Raw genomic sequence first — 16,397 nt, 5'->3', positions numbered from 1 at the left:
CGTTTCAAGCTCCTGTCTACCCCTCTACCACTAACTGCTCCTAACTCTGCCCAGGAACAGTTATACTAACTGTAACAATCTTTCCCATTTTCCTTTTCATAATCATTGAAAACTCAGAGATAACAAAGGGTTGTTACAATGTTTGATGTGTTTTACCAATGTGAAGTGCTGTTTTGATAGAAATTATGTTAGCTAGTCTAGTTAGAATTCATCTGCCCAGATGTTACCTACTATGACTGCCCAGGTATCAAAAGCCTTTATGAACTGTTAATGTTTCCAGGAACTAAGCTCATGCAAACCCAGGACACATGGACTGTACAACTTTCGGGTTGTCCTCAAGGACTGAACTGTTCAACTTTTGGGTTGCTCTCAAGGAATGTACCAGGATCCCCAACCTTAAGACCAAAGGGGGGAGGTGTAGGGCCTTGGCCCACTCAAAATGGCAGCAGAGACCGCATGGCTCTTTGTTCTATAATCAAAGGAGAGACATTGAACTCAGTTTCCCAGGATCCTTCACAAATTCACACTGGATGCGAAGTCCCGCCCATGGACCCAGTCTCAAACGCCATTGGTCGAAAGTGGCCTACGACCGATGACGTCATCTTGTCAATAAAACCAGCGGACAGATGTAGTTCGGCCTTTCTGTGCTAAGCTCTGGCTGGCTGTTAAGGGACATCTGTACTGTGTACGTACTGAAGGAGTTTTCCCTCCGTTTTGGACTGATAACAAAGAGACCACGTTTTTCTAACCTCACCATTTGGCCACTGTAGAGTAAGATTAAGTTATAGTATAGTTATAACAACCGGTTCAGTTTCACTGTAAAGCAACAGTGAATTTATTTTGAAAAACGGAAAGGCGACCAGTTTCCCTTCTCCCTCTTTTTCATTCAACGTTGTCTACCTTCTGCATTCTTCTCCATCGTTGGATCTGAAGAATAAAGCAGAGACGCGTCTTTTCGCTGACGAGCGTAAGACAAGGGACCATCCAGACCGTTTCTCCTGACCGCTCAATGCAACAGGAATTCCAACGGACAACCCTACTGAAATCACACAGGATTTCCCAAGTAAGGCTTTATATCTGGGCAGATTTAGTTTAGAAACTGTGATTTTTCTTGTGAAACTAAATCGTATTTTTGATTCTAAATGCTGATGTTTTGAGTATATTTATATGTTAAACTCTGCTCGCTGTTTGCTGTTTTGAGTTGGGAGATTTGTATTTAGTTTTCTTTTGGGGTTATGTTTGTTTTGTTGAGTGATCTGAACTAGTAATTCAGTCCTGCTGTTACGAGCGGTTACCCTCAATTAAATTGCATGCACTTTTCCTCTCTCTCTCGCTCTCATACTCTCTTTCTCTCACTGATATTCACTGAGTGAGCAGCGCTGCGGTTTATGTTCGACTCAGGCTGGTGAACCAAATTCTCCCGCCTGTTTCGTCAGTTCCTTTGTGTGTCCGCTCATTTCCACCCTCACGTGGTATCAGCTCCATTTTGGATCTAACCCTCCATTTTGAACCTGATCCTCCATTTTCATTCCTTTGTTACCACATCTGGACACACACACACACACACACACACACACACACACACACACACTCATATACACACACACACTAGCATATAGCTCCACTGTTAGTTAGGATTTCCTTGAAATCTGAAGTTGAAGCCAACCTCTGCCATGTCAAGAACTCCCAAGTTACCTCAGAGTACTGTTATTTTATTGGTGTTAGAAACTAACTGTAACTAGATTACTATTAGGTTTGTATAGCAATAATTTAACTGGTTTTTCACCTGTTTGATTATTTTGATTAACAATTAAGATACTCAACCTTCAGGCAAGATTTTGTTTTTGTGAGACTCAATCAGTAACTTGCTATAATTTCTTTCTTTTCAAAGAGTGGTGCCCCGAGAATAGAATTTAATGAGTTAAATTCTATTTAATTATAATTTAATTGTTTTTTAATTACTCCATAATTAATAACAATTAATTATTGATTATTTCTGATAGTAAAACTGATTTAAACAACCAGTAGCACCTACAGTGACTAATATTGGCATCAGATTCATGCTGTTTAGGCAAAATCTTTAATCATGTTTTCATACAATGATGAGTCTAAGACATTACAGGCATTACAGCCTCATTTTTGTTTTGTTATAGCATAATTTCTGTAAAGATGCTTTGAAACGATGTGTGTTGTGAAAAGCATACAAATAAAAATTACTTGACTCGACATGAATTAGCATGAAGTTAATTTTTAGATTAAGTCAGATCTGTTAAAATAGTTTAATTGATTTATCGTTATGGTAGGCAACTATTGTATCTATGTAAATGTTCAAATGACGAAGTGGAGGACTATCTGTCAGCTCTCTCTTCACTGTGGCCTAATGCCAAGGTCTGTCTTTACATTCAGTAAAGACTCTTTTGAAATCCCTCCACCTAATAGAGAATGTCCTCTCAGAAACCTCACATAGCTTGTTTTTAGTTGTCCAAAAAGAGAGCCACTGGGTTAGATGTCATGTTAACATCCATTAGTATGTGCAGCCCACACATTTGCTGTTTCTTAGAAAACTTGAATAATAGCCTATGGTTTGAAGTCTTGAATGATTTGGTGTGACACCTGGGTGGCAGATGAGGCTGACAGCATTGTCATTTCAAACCAGCAGTTTGGGACTTCTAGTAAGAAGTGGCCTATAGGGCAAATACTCTTACAGAGTACCTGACGATAAATTGACTCTTTAAAGAGAACAATTGAGCACATGATTGAAAAACGTGGACCATTCCAAAAGGTAGGGCTTTTATTCCCATAGAGCCCACCGATCAACAAACAGAATGGATATAATACAGGCATCAAATTTTAGTTTCTTTTAAGAAAGGAAATGGCAGTGAACAAATTTAGTTACTCATTACATGTTTATTTATGTAATACAAATGACTGATGCGTGTCATTATCCTGTAACACAATTCCCTCATCTTGTTCCAAACACCAATGTTGTCTTTCTTCCATGGTATACAGAACAAAAGCTATTTTCCTATTAAAATCACAGTGGGGTTTAGGGTTTGAGCAAGGGGTTAGACTTTATGCTTGGATTTAGATTTGGGTTATGATTTAAACTTTTAATAATCTTGTTAGTTGGTTTGTTTATTTTTCTCTATTGGACTAAAGGCATGTGTTTTTGTTCGAGCCAACTTGTGCGATTTATTATGATTTCACCATCTTGTATTATTATTACGACTTGTCATAAGACTGTATTGGTTTTGCATTTTGTGCACCAAAAGGTTTGCAATATGTCAATATACTGGGAAAAATACAGAGAATTTTGTCTTATCTACAGAGTGAAAAGTAATTTTTTACATGTTGCATGGCCACACTCTTCATCTGATATCCAAGTCTTATTAGAATTTTGCAATCCATTGCAAATTGTGCATTGGGTAAATGTGGGCATATTTCAGTAATAAGAGCAAATCTCTGCCTACCCCCATCAGCCATCCTTTGAGATGTCATTCTGCATAATTGCCTGACACATCAGTTTGCACGAACAACAAGAGTTGTGTACTTCAAAGCCACTTTGCAACATCCTGGCAACACCCTCTGTCCACCTCCCTGGTCACACACATCACATTATTTCAACATAAACCATCCTCTTTCCACCCAAGGACCCCTCTCAAAAGCCCTTCTTGGTGCTTGGGGAAGACCCCAGGCCAGTGCTTGAGAAATGTGGGCCTGAATTGCCCTGCCTATTGTCCTGCGTCCCTCTCTATGTACACAGCCTTTACTCTGTGTATTTTCATCCTCTTAATTGCATTGCCTCGGGCAGTCAGTGCACCCTACCAATGACATCACCCAGCTCTTTTCACAGGGGTCTGGGCCAGGTAAAGGAACACTTACCGTGGGAGAGGTGGACTTGGTGGGAAATACTCTGTCATGATGCTGACTTCTGAACCTCTTATGAGTTTTGAGCATCCCTATTTTTTACATCACCTCTGATTGTCACTCATGTATATTTCTGTATGCACACTCTCATTACAGAATAGAATGATTATACTGGTAGTGTGCAGCTATGTATTGATTATGCATGTTTACAACCCTTATATTATGTGACAGAAAGAAAAACCTTACACTTTACATTAATGCTCCCTTTGTTGAGGGTTTTTAATGGTGTTAATTGATGAATAATTAATTTACAAATGCATTATAAATCATTAATATACATTCATAACAATATTAATAAAAAGGGCAACTTTCATGCAATACTTGCCAGATGTGAGCATCTTAACTTACATGTTATAAATTCTTAATAAATACACTTATTCATACTAATACGAATCAAAAACATACAATTCCCTTATTCATGATTTTTGTCACAATGCAGCAAAAAAAGAAGAAAAAAAAAAAAAAGACTATTATTGTGAGATAAAAGGAGGGATTATGTAATTTTGCTACAGTCCACTTTGTGTTTATATAACTCACATGTGTTGTCACTTTTTGTCACATTAATATCAAAGAATGGTCCTGCTCCTATTGGTGTCCCAACTTACATAGTCAAAGTTACCTGTAGTCCTGTGCAAAAACACTTTTCAGGTCTTTATGCTCATTCACGGCATATAATGTATCATATAATAAAGCCTGATGAACATTAAATCATATTGAACTTTTAGGTACAGGTTTCTAATTTTATGCAATTCCTCAAAATAAATGCCTCATATGTGTCTACTTTTCATTAAAGTAAATTTTCATAAGTTACTAATGTTGAGTAAGCATTAAGCATTTATAACATGTGAGATAAAATAGCTCATTATTTGGCAAGTATTGAATGAAAGTCTTTATTTTTATTCATGTTGTGATAACTGTATATCAGTGATGTATAACGCATTTGTAAATTACTTATTAGTCATAATGAACCCCATTAACAAAAGGAAGTGTTCCCAAAGTAAAGTTCCTGTATCTATGAAACAATTATGCATTTGAAATATTTTTGGAATAGCAAAAATCCTAAAAAGCAAAAGAGATACAAGAACCGTCTTATTGATTTCTCTTTAGGGAATATGCTGAACAATTCCTTTTTTTAAGGTTACTCTTATTTACATGTGGGCGAAATGCACAGCCTCAGTGTGGGTTGAGTAAGTTGTTTTCTCTGGCCCAAACAGAGTCACTTCGAGTCACTCACCCATTGTGAGTCACTTTGTGGCAAATGTGATTGGTTGTAATAAGTGCCATCAAAACATTTTCCTCACCCTTGACCTTTACGCCACTGAAAGAGAGATGAACAGACACAGTGTACACTGCAGGGGTGCTCAGAGGACTATTTCCTCTCCAGTCACCAATCCCACAATGATTTTCTAAGCACCCGTCACATTACCGCTTATTGAGGAGAACACATAATTATCTTTTTGTTTACTTTAATAAGGAGGCATCCAAGTGCTCCAGTCTCAAGCACACATGCACACTCTTAAACACTAGAAAAATGGCCAAAAACAGGAATAATGATATTATCCCATTCACTTGGTGTAATTAAAACATTAATAAGTATTTGCTTTTAACTAACCTAACTGCTATGCAAATGTGAGTTATTGTGTGAGTTGCAGATTTTATCCACTTTCAGCTCATGGGCCATTGAAAGTTCACCTCTGGAAATGCTATTTAGAATGTGATGTGATGGTACTCTTTAGTTTCAAGAGGTACTTATCTCAAAGTCAACATCTTACCTCTGTTTTGCATGATGCCACGCTTCACCACCTTTATTAGTTGGTAGCCAGGCAACCAAAAGAGCATGGCTTTAGCAAATGGATGGATCTGGGATGCAGTGAGGCCAGGCTGGACCTGGAGCCCTGACCTTGACAGCCATATTGGCTCCCTTTTCTCTTCCTGCCCTGGAAGGTGTCACTGATAAACGTTACCTTGTCTCGGCAGGTGTGCCAAAATGGAGAGGCTCATGGCACTGAGGGGGTCACAAACCCCACACTGTTACCCTCATTTATTGAAATAATGGCCCATTAGGTGGTGGCCAATGAAAATGGGGCTGTCTGTGACCTGTATATAAAATAAATAATTACCTGAGAAATGGTGCTGCATACAGCACTTCTACTACTTCTACACTTGCCACTAGATGGCAGCAGTATGAGTACTTGTGCAGAGCACAACAAATGTCACTAGAGTGACCAGCAAGTACTGTTGCTATCCATCCATAGTATTTTCCGTTTTACCTTCTGATAAGAAGTTCTTCTTTTCTTAACCAGCTTCCCCCATATAATGCATGAGTGAAAGGCCTTAAAGTAGCAATGCATATTGTACAGCATAGTGGGTAAGTTGTTCAAATGTCCTGCAGCATTACACAAGCTTTTGTTATGAACAGCCATTTCCAAATATTCCTGTCTTTATTTTGGGAAATGCCTGCGCAACCATTGACACTACTTTTGTTATCAAAATTATTATTTGCAAACTTCACACTTTTCCTTATAGAGGTATCCATCATGACACTCTTTTCTCCACTGCAACACATCATATTCACCTCTTAAGATAGTGCAAAACTTTTTTAATTAAACATTGCAAATGCCTGATTAGGGACGTGAAATATATTTCATACTAGTTTGGGTTTTTAAATGCTATTTTGGCATTTTAAAAGTGAAAAATCCCTTGTTTTAAATCTTTGATTATTTTTTTCTAAATCTTCTCAAGTGATCAGATAAACATGGCTTATGAGGAGGTTTAAATAAAACATTAAATGGAAAATCTTATTCTAAACCTAGTTCTGATAATTGCCACAGATGCTAGGTCTTTATCTTATTTATACATCTTTTTATCTTCTCTATGCTATACTGTACATCTTCTAGGACTATGCTCTACAACATTTATAAACCAACATAGATTGGTTGTATTGCTGAAATAGTTATCTTGTACAGATAGACAAATGCCCTATTAGAGTTTTTATAATCATTGTTATATTTCATATGAGTCAAACCCTGTGTTTTGGATTATTGAACGGCAAATGTGGATGAGACACCACTGAGTACTCGTGTTTAAACGCAACAATAAAGAGATGGCCAATTAAGGTTGATTGAGTTCTCCTTGTGCCCTTGACATTTTATTCTTCAATAGATATAATCATATAAAAGCATCTTTTCAGTATTAAAGGATAGGGACGCAAATCTTATTCCTTCTCTAAATGGATTTCAATCTTTCATTTGAAATTGTCATCTTGACCGCATTTGAGGAAAGTTTCACCTCCTCACAAAACATGCTAATTGCCCTCAAAGGCAGAGTATAAAGAGTATATTTACAGAATAATTATCCTGAAATTTGGCTGCCCATCTGTGGAGGGGACATTGAATTTTTAGCTCTTCTTTTCTTTTTTTTTCTTCTTTTTTTATGGGGGGGGGGGGGGGTGTTAATTAAAAGGCTTCAGAAAACACAGATGGGTAACATGTGTCTTTCCAGGGTGACGTGTGGTTCAAGGTGAGCCTTAAAACCTCTTTAAAACCATGGTCTTCTGTTTTTTATATATTTTTTATTGTTCATTCTACCTGAAGAAGAGCAGAAGCATACCCTGGCCTCAAAAGAGTACAAACTCTAACTGCCAGGATTGACAGACGTACACACATAGAAAAAGAGTGTGAGAAAGAAACAGATTATTCATAATGATTACCATATGCACATCACGTTGAGTCTTGTAAAGCACGAAAGTGAAGCTTTGTGGAAAAGGCCACTATATACTGCACCACATTCTACAGCAAAAGGGTTGCAAAAGTAGACAAGATTTTTAAAATCTTTCAAAACTATGTTGATCACTGCAGAAAGGAATGCAGCAAGTTGTATTGGGCCTTAAAAGTTCTAGAAAAAGTTTGTATCCCAAATACAACCTCAGCTGCGAAAAAGTTGGGACAGTATGAAAAATGCTAATAAAAAAAAAGGAGTGATTTGTAAATTATATTCACCCTTTGCTGTATCGAAAGCACTACAACTAAACATTATATGATGTTTTACCTTGTGAATTTGGTTTTGTTTTTATTTTTTTATTTACAGTCATTTCAAATCAGATGATTGCAACATGCTCCAAGAAAGTTGGGACAGGGGCAATTTAAGACTAATAACAATTTGACAAGTTAAAATAACAAGGCAATGTAAAACAGGAGAAGTTAAACAGGTGAGGCAATCATGTCATAGTATATAAGGAGCCTCCAAAAACAGCTTACTCCTTCAAGAGCAAGGATCATTCGAGACTTGTCAATTTGCCAACAGATGCTACAGCAAATAATCCAGCACTTTGAGAACAATGTTACCCAAAGACAAATTGGAAGGATTTTGGCCATTTGTAACATAGCTGGAAACAGGCAGATGAAGAGACGATGGTGAAGTGATGAACCCAAGTGCAGTTTTATTTACAGACATGGAATTCCAAAACCCTGACTACAAACATGAACTAAACATAAACATGAACTTGACTTTGACAAAAACTTGACTTGACTTGACTTGACTTGGCATAAAACATGAACATGAACATGAACTTGACTTGGCTAGGACAAAACAACAAAGTTACATTCACAATACCTGACGAGAGGCAATGGCAAACACGAGGGCTTAAATACACAGACATGGGTAACAAGACAACCAATGAACAGACAGAACTATAAACAATATAGCAAGACTAATAAACTTAAACCAATGACAAACTAGAACTGATAACAAAGTAATCAAACAATGAACCAATGGAAACAAGACACATGAACAGGGGAAACACATGACAAGGTCACATGAGGGAACAGGAATTTACATGACATGACAGGAACAGGAACTAAACTTGAAAATAAAAGACATGAAAAAACATGAACAAAACACATCTAGACGTGACACCATTTCACCCTCTATAGGGCACAATATAATTAAAAGATTCAAGGAATCTGGTCAAATCTCGGTGCGTAAAGGGCAAGACAAAAACCACTTCTGAATGTGCATGATCTCTGATCCCTCAGACATCACTGTCTTAAAAAACATCATTCATCTGTAATGGATATCATGAACATGGGCTTGCGATTAGTAAACCTTTGTTAGTCAACACCATTCGCTGCTGCATCCACAGATGCAAGTTAAGACTTTACTATGCAAAGCAGAAGCCCTACATCAACACTGTCCAGAAGCACTGCCGACTTCTCTGGGCTCTGTTCTACTTATATGGAAAGTAGAACTGTGGAACCGTGTTTTTTGGTCTGATGAGTCCACATATTAAATAGTTTATTAAAAACATCGCCATCGTGTTCTCCGGGCTAAAGAAGAAAAGGACCATCCAAGCAGGTCCAAAAGCCAGTGTCTATATGGGCTAGGGGTGTGTCAGTGCCCATGGCATGGGTAACTTGCACATCTGTGAGTGCACCATTAATGCAGACAGATATGTACACATTTTGGAGCAGCATATACTGCCATTCAGCACCGTCTTTTCCAGGGACGTCCTGGAATTTTCAGCAGGACAACTTTAAACCACATACTGGCCGAATAAGGAGAGAGTGTGGATGCTAGATTGGCCTACCTGCAGTCTCCAATTGCGACATCTCCAATTGCGATGCATTATGAAGCAAACAATACGGCTTAGACCCTGTACAATTGTATAGCTGAAGACCTGCATAATGGATAAATGGGGGAAAATTCCATTTTTTAAACTTAACAAACTTCAGTGCCTAAATGCTTAATAAGTGTTATTAGAAGAAATTATGATGTTTCACAGTGGTAAACACTCGACTGTCCCAACTTTTTTGGAGTGCGTTACAATCATCTGATTTGAAATTACTGTACATTAAAAAAAAACAATGAAATTCACAAGGTAAAACATCATATAATATTTAGTCGTAGTGCTTTCAATATAGCAAAGGGTGAATATAATTTACAAATCACTCCTTTTTGTTTTTATTAGCATTTTTCATACTGTCCCAACTTTTTTGGAATTGGGGTTGTAATATACATTTGATGTGATAGTAGAACAATTCTCTTGATATTTGAACAGTTAAACTGATACTGAAACAAATGCTTCTTTACTTATTGTTAGCTACCAATTGTTCCAAATACATTGTAACAATGCAGAAGAATTCTTTACCACACTGTAAAAAATTGCTGTAAATTTACGGCCAAATTCCTACAACAATCTATTGTGATTCTTAAATACAATAGTTTGCTGTTAAAAATGTTGCATTCTGGGAGATCAAGAGTTTTACAGTAAATAGCTGTTGTTTGCAAGGCATTAGGGGAAAATAACATTCAAAATCATGATATCATCTTGGTGAAAGCTAGTGACATTTTGAAATGTATATTTTAACCCCCCCCCCCCCACCCCCATGAGTATTCAAGTTTGTGGCACATGGTTAGTGTTCATGATGTTTCTGACCAACTTCTCTGTTCTTGATCATCTCATATCAGCCTTCACTTGTCTGTCTAATGAGAAGTCAAAATAAAAAAGTATAAAATAAATGTACATATTAAATGTAAAATGTTGCCAGAATTGAATAGTATATTTTTTATGAAAAAAAAAAAAAAAAAAAAAAAACCTGTACACAGTAAAATAACAGTATAGCACTGCATTGTGGGTTATAATGGTGAAATACCCATAAACCTTTGAGCTTGAATAAGTATGTATGCTTTGGCAATGCACTGGGGCTACAAAAACTGTAAAAAAAATAAAATAAAATATATATATATACAAATAAAAAATAAAAAAAAAGTTTTTATTCAGACTTAATAGAAGTCTTAATTTAGTGTTGTTATTTTGTTATCAATAGTTGTTTTGTTTGAAGTCACCATTATGGTGATTAGTGTTCTCTTAAGCTAGCACCTTGGACCTTCTTTATTATTATATTATGTTTTTCCAACCAGTCAATTTATGTTAAAGTAAAACACAAGTTGTTGCACTGTGCTAATTGGAAGACAAACCGAAGGTCAGACTGAATGTCTGATATTTTAAAGATGTTTAGCAGATGTTAATTAGATTGTGATGCTTTCCAGATGAAACACTCGTAAACAGACATCTCAGAGATGTACGTGTGCTATCTGGGATCTCAATGTACAGCTGTTTCAATGACTTTCACAATTAAAGTCTGAATTATTAAAAAAAGTCTGTAATATTGTTGGTTGTTTTATTTTACTGATCGTAAAGTCATTACTGATGCATTGGAGTCTTTTACTGACACATGAGCATCCATCACATTAAGCCAGTGCTGTCTATGAAGTTTGGGGAAGGAGAACCACAAAAAAAAAAATAAATAAATAAATTAAAAAAAAACAAAAAAAACTGTTTATTACAATATGGATGTTAATTGTTGGGTAATTCATTATACAGGTGTAGTGTGGGACAAAGGATTTGAGTCTTATCATGTGTGTGGCTGTAAAAGGTCTTATTATGATGCCTTTAATTCCTAGAATGTCTACTTATGATGCTTTTACTATTCCACTATCAAAAACTATAGAAAAAAAGATTCAGAAAAAGATTGTGATATTACTACATTTCTTTGACATTTTATTATTATTATTATTATTATTATTATTATTATGTTATTCTTTTGGGCTTCCAGATAAGATAATATCTCCAAATAAAATCAAAACAATCTTAACAAAAGTTGCTAAATAAGCACTATGAGCATGTTTGTGAATGGTCTGTTTCATCCAAAGCAATACACATTGCCTATTTATACTGGAAGTGCATATTTGTAATGAGGATAAAACAAATGTCTTATACTGTGAAATTTTAGCAGAGGATGGCAATCTTTTGTTCATTTAGATTTTTATCCATGTTAGTCATTGATAGAAGTGACTCTGGTTTTCTTCATTTGTGACCTATTTTAACATTATATGTGCTATTGAAAGTATAAGAATAAATTGCAGAATGTTCTGTTGGTTGAATGTACCTTACAGGATCTTTGTAAATACACTGACTTCTACACTTGTTGGTTATCTGCATTTACATCAGTTTCTGAGAACTGATAATCCATATGTCCAAATATCCCATTATTAATCCATTACATTACTTTTTGCCAATTGTCAGTTTTTACAATTTGTATGTGTAGCCACTCTCTGGGTGAACTCAGCTGCTGCAGATGAAGGCTTTTCAACTATCAAAGTAGAGGAACTATATCAGATGTTGCTGCACAGCTCTTTGTTTTGCCTAACTACCTATGTTTTAATCACTTATACCTGCTTTCCTCCTCCAGGGAATCAAGGCCTCTTCGTTGCACAGAACTGCATAGTTGTTTTGTTCAAAAGCTGCATTCTTCTTATTTCCTTTCTGCTCTCACATTTGTAAGATGTTCATCATTGATCTAGATGTTGACACACAAGACTACAGGAAGATATTCTACAGCATTCTTATAGTTTGATTGTGAAGGTAATACTTGGAGTTCCATAAAATGCACTGAACATGAGAGGGGATATTTTTAAAAGCTTGTGAAGACACACATTTTGAATATGAAATACATTTTGACCACTTCTTACATATTTTAGAAATCATAAAAACTAGTAAAACTTGAATCTTTGATCATTTTATTAAACTACACTTTCTTAACAGAAAATGAAATCCAAAGATATGATTTACTTAATTAGACATTTGATGTTGAGGATAACTCTGCTTTTAATCTCATGAACTATATAAAAAGGTGATATAAAGAACACATTCAGGCAAATATCTTGCTGTTGGACGATACATATTATTGGCTACATCATGTATTATTTGTTTTTACTTTACATCTTAATTTGTCACGGTCCTGTCAGGCTGAGTTTTTTGTATGACAGGACTGTGTCATCATCGTCCTATGTCTGTCTCCTGTTTTGTTTTCTGTCTTTGTGTGAGCGCACAGTTTCGGTTGTTATTTCACTGCTGTGCGCTCCTCTGTTGGTCTCATGTTTCATGTTCGGAGCATGGTGTCTGGATCCCAACTTCCCTGTCTGGTTCGGTTTTGGTTGGTGTCTTGATCCGGACACTCATGCTCCGTGTTTTGTCTGTTATTGGTGTAAGTGCATTGTGCTTATGTCATCTCAGAGGCATGCACTCATGTCATTCTCTTCGGTCTGTCTTATTTCATGTCCGGTGCATGGTGTCTGGATCCTGACTTCCCTGTCTAGTTCGGTTTCGGTCTGTGTCGGACACTCATGCTCCACGTTCTGTCTGTTATTGGCGTGAGTGCATTGTGCTTATGTCATCTTGGCGGCGTGCACTCGTGTCAATAGTTTATATCTGTCTCTCATGAACACAGGTACGCCTCGTATTGTGCTGGCATTGTGCTGTGTGTCAGGGTCGCAAGCTGTCTTCACATTGTGCTGAGGTTCGGTCACTTTGGTCTGAGGTGTCGGGTTTGTGTGTGGCTGCACAGGTGTCCTGTCTTGTTTTGTCACCTGCTGCATGCATTGCATAGCATTTGCCTCGCAATGTACACTCAAGCTTTGTCTAGTGTGGGAATGCGTGGCATCGCTTTGTTTGGCGTTGCTACGCATTCTCTCGTTTTGTCTGTCGGTTGGCATGAGTGTATATTGCCTTACGGTCTTGGTGATGTGCACTCATGCCATTCGGGTGTTTGTGTCTTGTGAGAGCACATGGCTTTCTGTATTTCTGTATTGCCACATGTCTCAGTCTTGCGTCATACCCCGCCTCCTTGTTTGCCTATTATTATTTAATTAGTCACACCTGCCCTGTCTGTTAACCTGTTTGATTTTTCTTCCTATTTTAGTCTCCTCGTATGTGCTGTCCAGTGCCAGTTCTACTTGTTTTGTGTCTCATGTCGGTCTGGTTTGTTAGCCCTGTTCCTGTTGGTCCCGGTCGGTCCTGGTTCCCAGTTATGTCTGCCCCAGCCCTACTTCCTTCAGTTCTGCCCTGGATTTTGTGTTTGTTCCCTACAGGGTAGTTTGTTTGTTTTTGCTATTTTTTGGTTAAATAAATTCCCCTTTGTTTTTACACTGTGTTTAGATACTGAGCCTTCTTTGATTATCTGTATATCTCTGACATCATTAGGAGTGGCTATTGGTAAGCTTTATTTTGAAAAATATTCTCTAGATCACACCTCCTCTTTCTGGAGCTTAATCTTTTATGTGTGGTTTTCATGCACATCTCATGTAGCAAATTTACTCTAAACCCAAGTGTGTCAGACATTCACTTAAATCAGGCACTTTTGTTTGGCACCTTTTTTATTTGAATGATTACTCACATGACTCTCTGAACCACAGAATCCCTATTCATGTCACCTGGAATCTTGAGGAGCAATTAACGGGATGGTTTCGAATGTGTTTTGGAGAAGAGAATAAAATGGCACTTTTTTAGTTGAGAGCACTGGCCATTACAACCAGCCAAAAGTAAAGAGTGGACAACTCCCAGTCATAGGATCTTTTCTTATAGTAAAAATGCACAAGGATGCCCTGGTGTTAATTAAACATTTTTCCCAAAAGTGCACCCTTGGCTGAGAACGAATGAAGCTCTTAGTTGCATTTGTGTTTTGAGAAGCATTCTCTCTGTATGAGCGACCCTTCTCGAGTGGCTGATGTATCAAAACTTGAACTGATATATACAAGAATGGCATGCCATTGGTGTCTTTATATGCTCGTCCAGCGCATTTGAAGTGTTTCAGTCATCAGGCTTTGGCAATGGATATATTTTAATAGCTTGACCACAAGGGTCTATCATCTCCATTCTTGCTCTGATGGTCTTTGAGGGAGCCCTCTGCATGGTCATAATAGAGCTTCCACTGCACAACGATTCACAACAGGATGAGTGGAAAGGATTTTTGTATCAGTAAGGAACTTCATGAATACATTGCAGGTCTAAACAGATACTTTAATATGGAATCTGAATGCTGTGATGAGGCCAATTTATGGATGTGTATTTGCTGCCTTGTGGCATTGCTCTCAAGAGCATAGATAATATTAAGCTAATCTCAGTCTTTTACCTTTAAAGTGGTGTCCAACTAAAACCTCAGATAATGTATTCCTTCATTGATTGATGGTTTCTCCCTCCATATTTATAAACACCATTACTATCCAAGGATTCCAAGCTACCCACAATAATATCTGTAAGATTCCATTTCAGAAGTCTGTAAGAACAGAGAGGTTAGTTTTAGAAGATGCTTCACAATTAGCCTTCTCTCCCAAAACATTACAGAAAGAAACAGTAAAAAACCAAAACATTACATTTTATGTAGCTAAGTAGCTAGGCCTACATATTGTAATTGATAATTGAAAATACAGTTCTTATTTATAATTAAGACATCTGATAAAGGCAGAATAGGCCATTCCTCTAAGTGTATTAGTGTCTGTGTCTGCGATCATTCAACTTTTCTCAAGGATAGCCAATGTGTGATATGAATAAAACAGTATTTAACTATATTGCTTTATTGTAACCAAATAAAATATACTATTATAAAGGTGTTGTTGCTATATTATTTAGAGAATAATATAATTGTGAATCTTTGGAAATGTAGTATAAATTAATATATTTAGTTGCAGCAATGGACGGATAAAGCATTTCTCTAAGCATTTGCTGCTAGACAAGCATGGTCTGAGAGAATCTATAATACCTTATAGTACCAGCACAATTTGAACACTTTTGTAAGTCTAGTAGGGTAGTGTAAAAGGCACTTTTGATTTTATTTCCTCCCAAAACACTAAACAGCAACAAAAACTACCACAGTACTTTCCTTAACACCAGATTGTCAGTATACACTGCCAAATATTCCTGATCCATGAGGTCATCGCAAGATAATTTGGTCTAATATTTAATAGTCTTTCAAAATGTTTCAAATTTTTGTAGCTAATGAGAATCCCTGAAATTATCACATTTATTCTAGACAATAGACTAACTTGTCATTTTCAGTTTTGTATAAGATGATTAAATAATATATACTGTATATATATATATATATATATATATATATATATACTGGCGGCCAAACGTTTGGAATAATGTACAGATTTTACTGTTTCAGAAGGAAATTGGTACACTGTAAAAAAAAATCTGTAATTTTATGGGATTTTTACTGTTTATTTTACAGTTTTTTTCCTGTATTTTTAAAGTACAGAAAAATATTAATAAAATTACAGAAATAGACTGTGAATTTACATGTCTAATGTAGAATAACATGGAAAACCTGAAACTGTGAATAACCATAAAATTTCAATTTTTATTAAGGAAAATCTTTTTCTACATAAAAAGACTGTTAAAATACATTAACAAATTTATCATAATTTCACAAATATTTATATTTTATTTAATGTATGAAACTGTTGAAAAACTAAAAGAAATACAGAAGATCTCAAGTAAAATTAGAGCTACAAACTGTATTTTAATTATGGAAAATTACTGTATTTTTACGAGTTAGTTATTTTCAGTTATTTCTCAGACTTTTTTTGGCGCCCCAGCTGCCGGAACATTACCGTTTTTTTCGTGTTTTTTA

Source organism: Myxocyprinus asiaticus, chromosome 17 (assembly GCF_019703515.2).
Source record: "Myxocyprinus asiaticus isolate MX2 ecotype Aquarium Trade chromosome 17, UBuf_Myxa_2, whole genome shotgun sequence".
Classification (NCBI taxonomy): Eukaryota; Metazoa; Chordata; class Actinopteri; order Cypriniformes; family Catostomidae; genus Myxocyprinus; species Myxocyprinus asiaticus.
The sequence above is the reverse complement of the archived record's forward strand: the minus strand, read 5'-3'. Positions refer to the sequence as shown.